Here is a 10,635-nt window from a genome sequence, read left to right on the forward strand (position 1 = left end):
GTGCAGTTCGTGCAGTTCTAGACACCTAATGAGACACCATTTTGTAGAGGAATAACCTGAGACCAGGGCAGTTGACATTTCCCAAGGGGATTCTGACAATAAGTGGAAAAGGCCAGAATTTGTATCCAGATGGAAATTTAAGGCCTATGTTCTTTCAAGCAAAATGTGCTGCCTCATTAAATATAAACTATATAGGGGCCAGCCCGGTGGCACAGCAGTTAAGTGCGCACGTTCTGCTTCAGCGGCCCGGGGTTTGCTGGTTCGGATCCTGGGTATGGACATGGCACCACTCATCAAGCCATGCTCTGGCAGGCATCCCACATATAAAGTAGAGGAAGATGGGCATGGATATTAGCTCAGGGCCAGTCTTCCTCAACAAAATGAGGAGGATTGGCAGATGTTAGCTCAGGGCTGAGCTTCCTCAAAAAAATAAATAAATAAAAACTATATAAAAGAAATATGATTAAATATACTTATATAACACCTGAAACTTGTAAATCATATTTATTTCTGGTGCTTAAAGCTGAGGGTATGGTAAGATTGCCTATCCTACAGAAGAAAAGAGAGCTGGGTCTGAGAAAGTCTGAGGATACAGTCAATGATTGGTAGAGAAGAATATGCTGCAGGGGAGGGAAAGAAGGGCCAGAGAGATAGGAGGAAAATCAGGTAGGTACCATGGGAGCCAAGAGTGAGACTGTTCTAAGAAGGAGGGAGTGAGCAAATGCTAAATTCTACTGAAAAGTCAGTTGAGATAAAGACTGATAAACATCTATAGGGATTAGCCACTTTGAAGTCTTAGGTGACCCCAGTAAAAGTGGATTGAGTGCAGTGTGAGCAGAAATCAGATTGGAGTGGCTTCTGAAGTGAGTGGGAGGGGAGAAAAGGAGATGGTCGTGTAGACGACAGTGTAGAGAAGTTTGGTTTTGAAAGGAGGTGGGGAGAGATGAGGGCATAGCTGTCATGGGAAGGAGAGAACACCAGGGCATACTGAAATGTCAGCAGAGAGAGTCCAGCGGAGAATGGACATTTCATACACACGCCCAGGCAAAAGAAGGGCTAGGTCTTGCATAGGAGGAGAGATGGCTTTTGTGAGAGGGAAAGAGGGAACAGGACGAGTGGAGTTGCATGTAGATTTGTGGGTTTAGTGGCTACGGGTCACCGGAGTTCTTGTCTGATGACTCCAGTTTCCCATTCTCAGTTAAGAGTGAGCGGGGTGGGAGGCTGTACGAGATCTGAGGAGACAGAAACATAAGGACACTTCATCACCCCTTTGAATTCCCTTGGCTTTACTTGCCTCTTATTCCAGCCACTGCTACAGCAACCAGCTCTGCCTGGACTCTGAACAGCTTCATGTGGTGGCCACCATGTAGTACCTGCCCTCAAGCCTGTGCCAGGTGCCAGGTCTGGAGTGGATTTTACCCTACTTACAAGCTCAGAAGTTAGCCTACTACTGTTTCACGGATGCTGGCAGAAGACCTGAGATTCCTGGGTCAGAGAAAAAGGACCTTATCACTCATGTCACAACAGGAAGACTGAGCATTATTATGAGGTGAGTTCTCCTTGCCAAGGAGAAAAGAAAAGAGAGCAGCAATACTTAAAATGAAGTTGTTCTTGAACATCTATGAGAATCTTCTTGGGAGACATTTTGAAGGAGGCTGAGATCCTATGTGAACAAGTGAGGGGTGACCTGCCAGTAAAATTTTGTTAAGTGCTAAGTGACCTCATTTGCACCTGCAGGCTGATAAGGCCTGCAACATTCAGGTGACACTTAATGTCTATGGTGTACAGGCGAGACAGCAAGACTAGGGTTCTTTTTCTTTTAAATTTTTTTAAAGATAGGCACCTGAGCTAACAACTGTTGCCAATCTTCTTCTTCTTTTTCCCTTCTTTTTCTCCCCAAATCACCCCAGTACATAGTTGTGTATTTTCAGTTGTGGGTCATTCTAGTTGTGGCATGTGGGATGCTGCCTCAGCATGGCCTGATGAGCAATGCCATGTCCTCGCCCAGGATCTGAACCAGTAAAACCCTGGGCCACTGAAGCGGAGCACACGAACTTAACCACTGGGCCACGGGGCCGGCTGCATAGACTAGGGGTCTAGAATCTGATAGATATGGGTTCAGATTTTGCTTCTATCTGTGTAGTCCTAACCTCTCTGAGTGTTGTCTCAATTGTAAAACAGAGGCAATAAAATCTTCCTCACAGAGCTGTTGAGAAGATTCTTCATATAGCATATGTGTGGTGGATAAGTTTTTGAAATATTAAACAATATTTTACCCTGTCCTTGAGTGATTTGCTCCTTTCCACATTTAGTCACCTGGGCTATTTGACATTTATTCCTTCAGGAAAGGTTCACCTAGGAAAAAACAGAGGAAGAATTCGGTTCTAGGCTTTTGAGGCTCAAAATCTAGCCCCCAGAGAGAACTCGACACAAGAACAATAGATTTGTAAGAATATCTGAAGTTGAGTAAAGGGGATCAGAATATGCCACCCCAAAAATAGGCCACTTAGTATAAAGATTATTTTAAGCTGAAGACATTGGGGATTCAACAGACACAGAGAAATAGCCTTCCTGGAGCTTCCCTCATGTGACCAAAAGCAACAATGTCTAGGAAATAATGCTGCTATAAATTCTTCTTCAGGAAGATCTACTCCCAGAAGGAGAACAGGAATAAAACCTACCCCAAATTCCTCCCTCAGGGAAATTTTATGGCACTGAAGGAGACAGAAAGACCACTCATACCTGTACAGACAAACGTTATTACAACTTTCTTGTCTCCTGTTTGCTGTCCTGATAACCAAAAAAACTTTTATCTTTCCAAAACGTCACTTATCTTCCTGTAAGTGCCTTTCTCACCCCTCTCCTTTGCCTATTAATATGGCATATAAGCCCCATATGCTCACCCCTCCTCTGAGTTACCCATCACTGGGTTCTCCTGCATATATGTATGTTGCATGTGTAAATAAACTCTTTTTTTTTCTCCTGTTAATCTATCGGTTTAATTTGCATGGCCCCAGCAACTGAACTAAGAGGGTAGAGGAAAAAGTTTCTTCATTCCCTACATCAGTAAGACAGGATTCCCTGTTCTCAGACAAATAAATAATCTCTGGGCTGGCAGAGAGGGAGATAAAGGAGAGGCATTAGAAGTTCAGGTGCTGTATGTGTCCCTAGAGAGGGAGACCCAGTGCCCCAGACCCCTGCATGTTCAAAAACAACATGGAAACAGAGCAGACAACCTTAGAGCTTCCCTTGCCCCACTGTGGGATGGGAGCAGTGGGACATTTCCTGTATGCTCAAGGGTAAACAGACATGTAGCCCAGAGGGCCTTTGGACCCAAAAGAGTCCTGCAGATGGAAACAAGGAGGGAACTCCATGGTGCTTGGGGGGCCACTAAGCACCAGAAAGACTATGCCAATATGTCAAAGATGCTGGTGTGGATAGATGACAACCAAGAACCACATACATCCCTGGCAGGGCCTAATGCAAGACCCCCTAGAACTTCGCACAACTCAGATAAAGCATGAGGAAACCAACTTAAGTGAAGCTAAATTTTGCCACACCAGGTGACAGGGACTCACAGTAGAGATTAAATTGAATTATAGATGAGTAAAGCTGTTGTACAACTACTTCTGGTTCAAGATTAGTATCAGCTATTTGTGGGGTTCATCCAGGATGTCTTAGAATTCTGGGGTAGCTCATAACTTCTTGAAGATTGAATATTAACCCTAGACTAGGATTAGAGTCGAGTCATCCTGAGACCAAGGCCGTGACCCGGTTGGAAATTCAGTGCGTAGAGCTGATGTGACCCCTCAGAAGTCTCTGCTGATTCAGCAATAGCAGTGGACAGTGATGAGACCAAGCACGAAAGAGTCCTACAGAATGGTCCAATTCCCTAGACAGACACAGGGTGATGGAAACAAGAGGGTGAAGTCACTCTTGTTAGAGTTTGCATTCATGATTAAATTTACTAAATCAGAATGAGTGAGGTCATCGTAATGGATTGAATTGTGCCCCCTAAAAAAAGGTATGTTGAAGTCCTATCCCGCAGTACCTCAGAATGTGACCTTATTTGGAAATAAGGTCATTGCAAATATAATTAGTTAAGATGAGGTCATATTGAATTATGGCAGGCCCTTGGTCCAGTATCGCTGGTGTCCTTTTTAAGAAGATGGCCATATGAAAACACAGAGACACATAGGAAGACAGCCACCTGATGACAGGGGCAGAGGTTGGAGTTACATAGCTGTAAACCAAGGAATGTGAAGGATTGCCCATGACACCAAAAGCTAAGAGAAAGGCAGAGGATAGATTCTCCCCTAGAAACTTCAAGAGCACATGATCCTGCTGACACCTTGCTGTTTGCCTTCTGGCCTCCAGAACTGTGAGAGAATACCTTTCTGTTGTTTAAGCCACCCAGTTTGCGATAATTTGTTTCAGCAGCCCTAGGAAACTAGCACAGTCATTATAAAGCCCCTATCTCAGGGTGAATTTCTAAAAGACTGTGCCACTTTTTAGGAAAGGAAGAGTAATTTCAATGACACAAAATTCAGTTGCCAAAGTAGAGAGTTTCTCAAAACCCTTCCAAAGCTGGTGCACCTCTTAATCTGCTGTAAAAATGGCCAAGATGCGTGGGAAGAGACTGAATTTTGGAGGCTAATGCTCATCTCTACAGCACTGTCCAGCCCCCAGCGGAGGGATTATTTAGGACCTTAAGTTGCTGCTAAGAGTTTAGGGAAATGCAAGCATTTCTCTCTCTCATTACTACTTTGTGGTAAAAATGGACAATTCCTAAATTCACAAAAAGAACTTACGACTATAAATGCAGAAGCTAAGTCAGACCTTGGGGAGGATACTGACTTTCAGAAGCCAGAAAATAACCAGAGTCCCCACAATATCTAGTTTGGTTGGTACAGATTTTCCCTCTTAGGTAGATAGCCAAGGCCTGTATTGTCTGAGACCATATGTAAACCAGCCTATATTGTCTGAGAAGGAAGATGGCAGATGGTATGGTTTAAACATTAGGCTCCTGCTGCCTTTAAACTGAATTAGTGGCTCTGCCCTTCCTTCTGGGTGTGCAAGACCCATCAGAGGATTCACCCAACACAGAGGAAGGCTACATCCCTGGGGAGTGGAGGGAATGGAACCAATATTCCGGGAGGAAGACTCTTTAGAAGATAGCAAAGAGGTATCATCCACATGGATGCAGGTGAGCATATCACCCTGCGTCCAGGCTTACGTAAGAACCCAACTTGCCCAGAGGGAATGTGTTATCTATTGCCGCCTACAAATTACTCCAAAACTTAGTGACTTAAAATGACAATAAAATGACATTTATTATCTCACATAGCTTTTGTGGGTCAGGAATGTGGGGTGGTATAGCTATGTGGTTCTGGATAGGGCTCTCATCCAACTATAGTCAAGATATCAGTTGGGGCTGCAATCATCAAAGACTTGACTGGGACGGGCGAGTGAGTGCTGGCTGTTGGCAGGAGGCCTCAGTTCCTTGGCACAAGGGTCTCTCCACAGAACTGCTTGAGTGTCTTCATAACATGGCAGCTGGTTTTCCCCAGAGCAAGTGATCTAAGAGGGAACAAGGTGGAAGCTGCTATATCTTTTATGACCTCATCTTGGAAGTCTCATGCAGTCATGTCTACCATGTTCTTTTCCTTAGAAGCCAGTCATTAAATCTGGCTCACACTAAAAAGGAGAGGAATTAGGCACCATTTTTTGAAGGGAGACTTGTCAAATAATTTGTAGATATTTTTTGTATTTCCATCGTATCTGTTGTAATTTTTCCTCTTTCATTTCTAATTTTATTTATTTGAGCCTTCTCTCTTTTTTTCTTAGTGAGTCTGGTTAAGGGTTTGTCAGTTGTGTTTATCTTCTCATAGAACCAGCTCTTAGTTTCATTGATCCTTTCTACTGTTTTTTTGGTTTCTTTCTTTTTTTTTTAAGGCTTCTTATCCTTAAATTCTATTTTTTTCTTAAGATTGGCCCTGAGCTAACATCTGTTGCCAATCTTTTTTTCTTCTTCTCCACAAAGCCCCCCAGTACATAGTTGTATATTCTAGTTGTAGGTCCTTCTGGTTCTGCTATGTTGGACGCCATCTCTGCATGGCCTGATGAGTGGTGCCATGTCTGCACCCAGGATCTGAACTGGTGAAATCCTGGGCCGCCAAAGTGGAGTGCACCAACTTAATCACTCAGCTACGGGACCAGCCCTTAAGCAAAGATTCTATCTCTTCACCTCTAGGAAAGACTTTCCACAAGGTGGGGCACCATAGACTCACATCCTATCAGCTCAGCTACCCTATCAGTACATGCCTGACTATCCTTGGACTTCTCAGTTATGTGAGCCAATGAATTCCTTTTTAGTCCCTTAAGCCAATTTGAATTTGGTTTCTGTCACTTGCAAGAAGTGTTCTAAAATTGAGTTTATCAAAGAGTTTGACACAAACAAGGATAATGATAACCAATGAGATTATCCCTTCAAAACTTTGGATGTAAGAGGAGGTAGTACAAGCAGAAGCTGAAAGAACATGCAGAGAAGGCAGCAATTCAGGCCATGATGAAAAGGAACTTACTCTTGACACACTATCTTGGCCTCTGTTCTTTACCTCTTCCATCTCTTCTCTACCTTACACCTTCTGCTTGGTCAGAGTTTCTACTTATTCACGACTTCACCTTATTCTTGGTCTCACCAGTATCATGGTGTGGATTGCTACTTGGCTACAGGGCTGGCTTCTATTTTTTTTGTTTCAATTTCATGTATTTCTGCTCTAATTTTTATTATTTACCTCCTTCTGCCGACTTTGGGCTTTGTTTGTTCTTCCTTTTCTAATTCTGTTAGGCATGGTTTAAGATTGCTTATTTGAGATTTTTCTTGTTTGTTAAGGTGGGCCTGTATTGCTATGAATTTCCCTCCTAGGACCACTTTTGCTGCATCCCATATGAGTTGGCATGGTATATTTTCATTTTCCTTTGTCTCAAGATATTCTTTGATTTCTCCTTTAATTTCTTAAATGATCCATTGGTTGTTCAGTAGCACGTTGTTTAGTCTCCACATGTTTGTCACTTTCCCAGTTTTTTTCTTGTAGTTGATTTTCTAGTTTCATGGAATTATGGTTGGAAAAGACGCTTGATATGATTTCAATCTTCTTAAATTTATTGAGGCTTGGGGGCTGGCCTGGTGGCGCAGTGGTTAAGTGGCCTGGGATTCGCTGATTCGGATCCCAGGTGTGGACATGGCACTGCTTGGCAAGGCATGCTGTGGTAGGCATCTCACATATAAAGTAGAGGAAGATGGGCATGGATATTAGCTCAGGGCCAGTCTTCCTCAGCAAAAAGAGGAGGATTGGCAGGAGTTAGCTCAGGGGTAATCTCCCTCAAAAAAAAAAGATTTATTGAGGCTTGCCTTGTTTCCCAACATGTGGCCTATCTTTGAGAATGTTCCATGTGCACTTGAGAAGAATGTCTATCCTGCTGATTTTGGATGGAGTGTTCTATATATATCTATTAAGTCCATCTGGTCTAGTTTTTTGTTTAATTCTACCGCTATTTCCTTGTTGACTTTCTGTCTGGTTGATCTATCCATTGATGACAGTTAAGGTCCCCTACTATTATTGTTATGCTGTTAATGTCTACTTTTATGTCAATTAATAGTTGCTTTATGTACTTTGGTGCTCCTGTGTTAGGTGCATATATATTTGTAATTGTTATTTCCTCTTGGTGGAGTGTCCCTCTTATCATTATATACTTCCCCTCTTTGTCTCTCATTGTCTTTTTTATCTTCAAGTCTACTTTGATAGAAGTATGGCAACACTTGCTTTCTTTTGTTTGCCATTAGCTTGAAGTATCGTCTTCCATCCCCTCACTCTAAGCCTGTATTTGTCTTTAGAGCAGAGGTGTGTTTCCTGGGGGCAGTATGTTGTTGGGTCTTGTTTTTTAATCCATCCAGCCACTCTGTGTCTTTTGATTAGGAAATTCAATCCATTTACATTGAGAGTGATTATTGATGTATGAGGGCTTAATGCTTCCATTTTATTGTTTGTTTTCCAGTTGTTTTGTATTTCCCTTGTTTCTCATCTGATGTATTTCAGACTGCCAATTCAGTTTAGTGGCTCTCTATGATGGTTTTCTCATTACTTATCACTTGTGTCTTTGTTCTGATTTTTTGTTTAGTGATTACCATGATGCTTGTATAAAAGATCTTGTAGATGAGATAGTCCATTCTCTGATAGCATCTAATTCCCTTAGTCTAAGCAGGTTTCATCCTTTTCCTCTTCTCTTTCTAAGTTGTTGTTGTCACACATTATTCCATTATGTGTTGTGAATTTCTGGTTAAAATGAAGTGATTATACTTATTTTTGATGTTTTTCCTTCCTTTTATCTTTAGAGATATAATTAAGTGTTTGCTAATCTGTTCTGAGAGTTGCAATTTTCTGATTTTTGACTTCCTATTTATCTCCTTGCTGAAGTATTTGTAAACACTTTATTTTTTTTTCAGGTATGAGTGCCTTCTTTTTAATTTTTTTTGTTTGTAGCAATTATTATTATTTTTTATTTTCATAATAGTTTACATCAATGTGAGATTTCAGTTGTACATTATTTCTTGACTGTCACCACATAAGTGCTCCCCTTCACCCCCTGTGCCCACTCTCCACCCCCTTTCCCCTGGTAACCACTGAACTGTTTTCTTTCTTCACGTATTTGTTTATATTCCACATATGAGTGAAATCTTCTGGTGCTTGTCTTTCTCAGACTGGTTTATTTCGCTTAGCATAATTCCCTCCAGGTCCTTCCATGTTATTGCAAATGGGATAAATTTGTCTTTTTTTCTGGCTGAGTAGTATTCCATTGTATATATATATACCACACCTTCTTTATCCAATCACCAGTCAATGGGCACTTGGGTTGCTTCCATGTCTTGGCTATTGTGAATAATGCCGCAATGAACATAGGTGCACATGCTATCTTGGATTGTTGATTTCAAGTTGTTTGGGTAGATATCCAGTAGTGGGATAGCTGGGTCTTATGGTAGTTCTATTTTTAGTTTTTTGAGGAATCTCCATATTGTTTTCCATAGTGGCTGCACCAGTTTGCGTTCCCACCAGCAGTGTATGAGGGTTCCCTTCTTTCCACACCCTCTCCAACATTTGTTACTTTTAGTCTTAGTGATTATAGCCATTTTAACAGGCGTAAGGTGGTATCTTAGTGTAGTTTTGATTTGCATTTCCCTGATGATTAGTGATGTTGGACATCTTTTCATGTGTTTATGGGCCATCTGTATATCTTCTTTGGAAAAATGTCTGTTCATCTCCTCCGCCCATGTTTTGATCAGGCTGTTTTATTTTTTTATTGTTCAGTTGTGTGAGTTCCTTATGTATTACAGAGATTAACCCCTTGTCAGATATATGATTTGAAAATATTTTCTCCCAATTGGTGGGTTGTCTCTTTGTTTTGATTCTAGTTTCTTTTGCCTTGCAGAAGCTCTTTACTCTGATGAATTCCCACTTGCTTATTTTTTCTTTTGTTTCCCTTGTCTGAGAGGACATGGTATTTGAAAATATCCTTTTTAGTTCAGTGTCAAAGAGTGCACTACCAATATCATCTTCCAGGAGTTTTATAGCTTCAGGATGTATCTTCAAGTCTTTGATCCATTTTGAGTTTATTTTCGTGTATGATGTGAGATAATGGTCTACCTTCATTCTTTTGCATGTGGCTGTCCAGTTTTCCCAACACCATTTCTTGAAAAGACTATCTTTTTTCCATTGTATGTTTTTGGCAACTTTATTGAAGATTAGCTGTCCGTAGATGTATGGTTTTATTTCTTGGCTTTCAGTTCTGTTCCATTGATCTGTGTGCCTGTTTTTGTACAAGTACATGCTGTTTTGACCACTATGGCTTTGTAGCACAATTCGAAGTCAGGGATTGTGATACCTCAAACTTTGTTCTTTTTTCTCAGGATTGCCTTAGAATTCAGGGTCTTTGGTTGCCCCATATGAATTTTAGTATTCTTTGCTCTATTACTGTGAAGAATGTCATTGGGATTCTGATAGGAATTGCATTGAATCTGTAGATTGCTTTGGGCAGTATGGACATTTTAACTATGTTTATTCTTCCAATCCACGAGCAAGGAATCTCTTTATGTCATTATCCATTTCATTCAATAATGTCTTATAGTTTTCATGGTATAAGTCCTTCACCTCCTTGGTTAAATTTATTCCTAGGTACTTTATTCTTTTAGTTGCAATTGCAAATAGAATTGTATTCTTGAGTTCTCTTTCTGTAAGTTCATTATTGCAGTATAGAAAAGCAACTGATTTTTGTAAGTTGATTCTGTACCCTGCAACTTTGCTGTAGTTGTTAATTATTTCTATTAGTTTTCTGATGGGTCTTTTGGAGTTTTCTATACATAAGATCATGTCGTCTGCAAACAGTGCGAGTTTCAATTCTTTACTCCCTATTTGGATTCCTTCTATTCCTTTCTCTTGCCTGATTGCTCTGGCCAAAACCTCCAGTACTATGTTGAATAAGAGTGGTAATAGTGGGCATCCTTGTCTTGTTCCTGTTCTCACGGGTATGGCACTCAGTTTTTGCCCATTGAGTATGATGTTGGCTGTGGGTTTGTCATAT

Source organism: Equus caballus, chromosome 19 (assembly GCF_041296265.1).
Source record: "Equus caballus isolate H_3958 breed thoroughbred chromosome 19, TB-T2T, whole genome shotgun sequence".
NCBI lineage: Eukaryota > Metazoa > Chordata > Mammalia > Perissodactyla > Equidae > Equus > Equus caballus.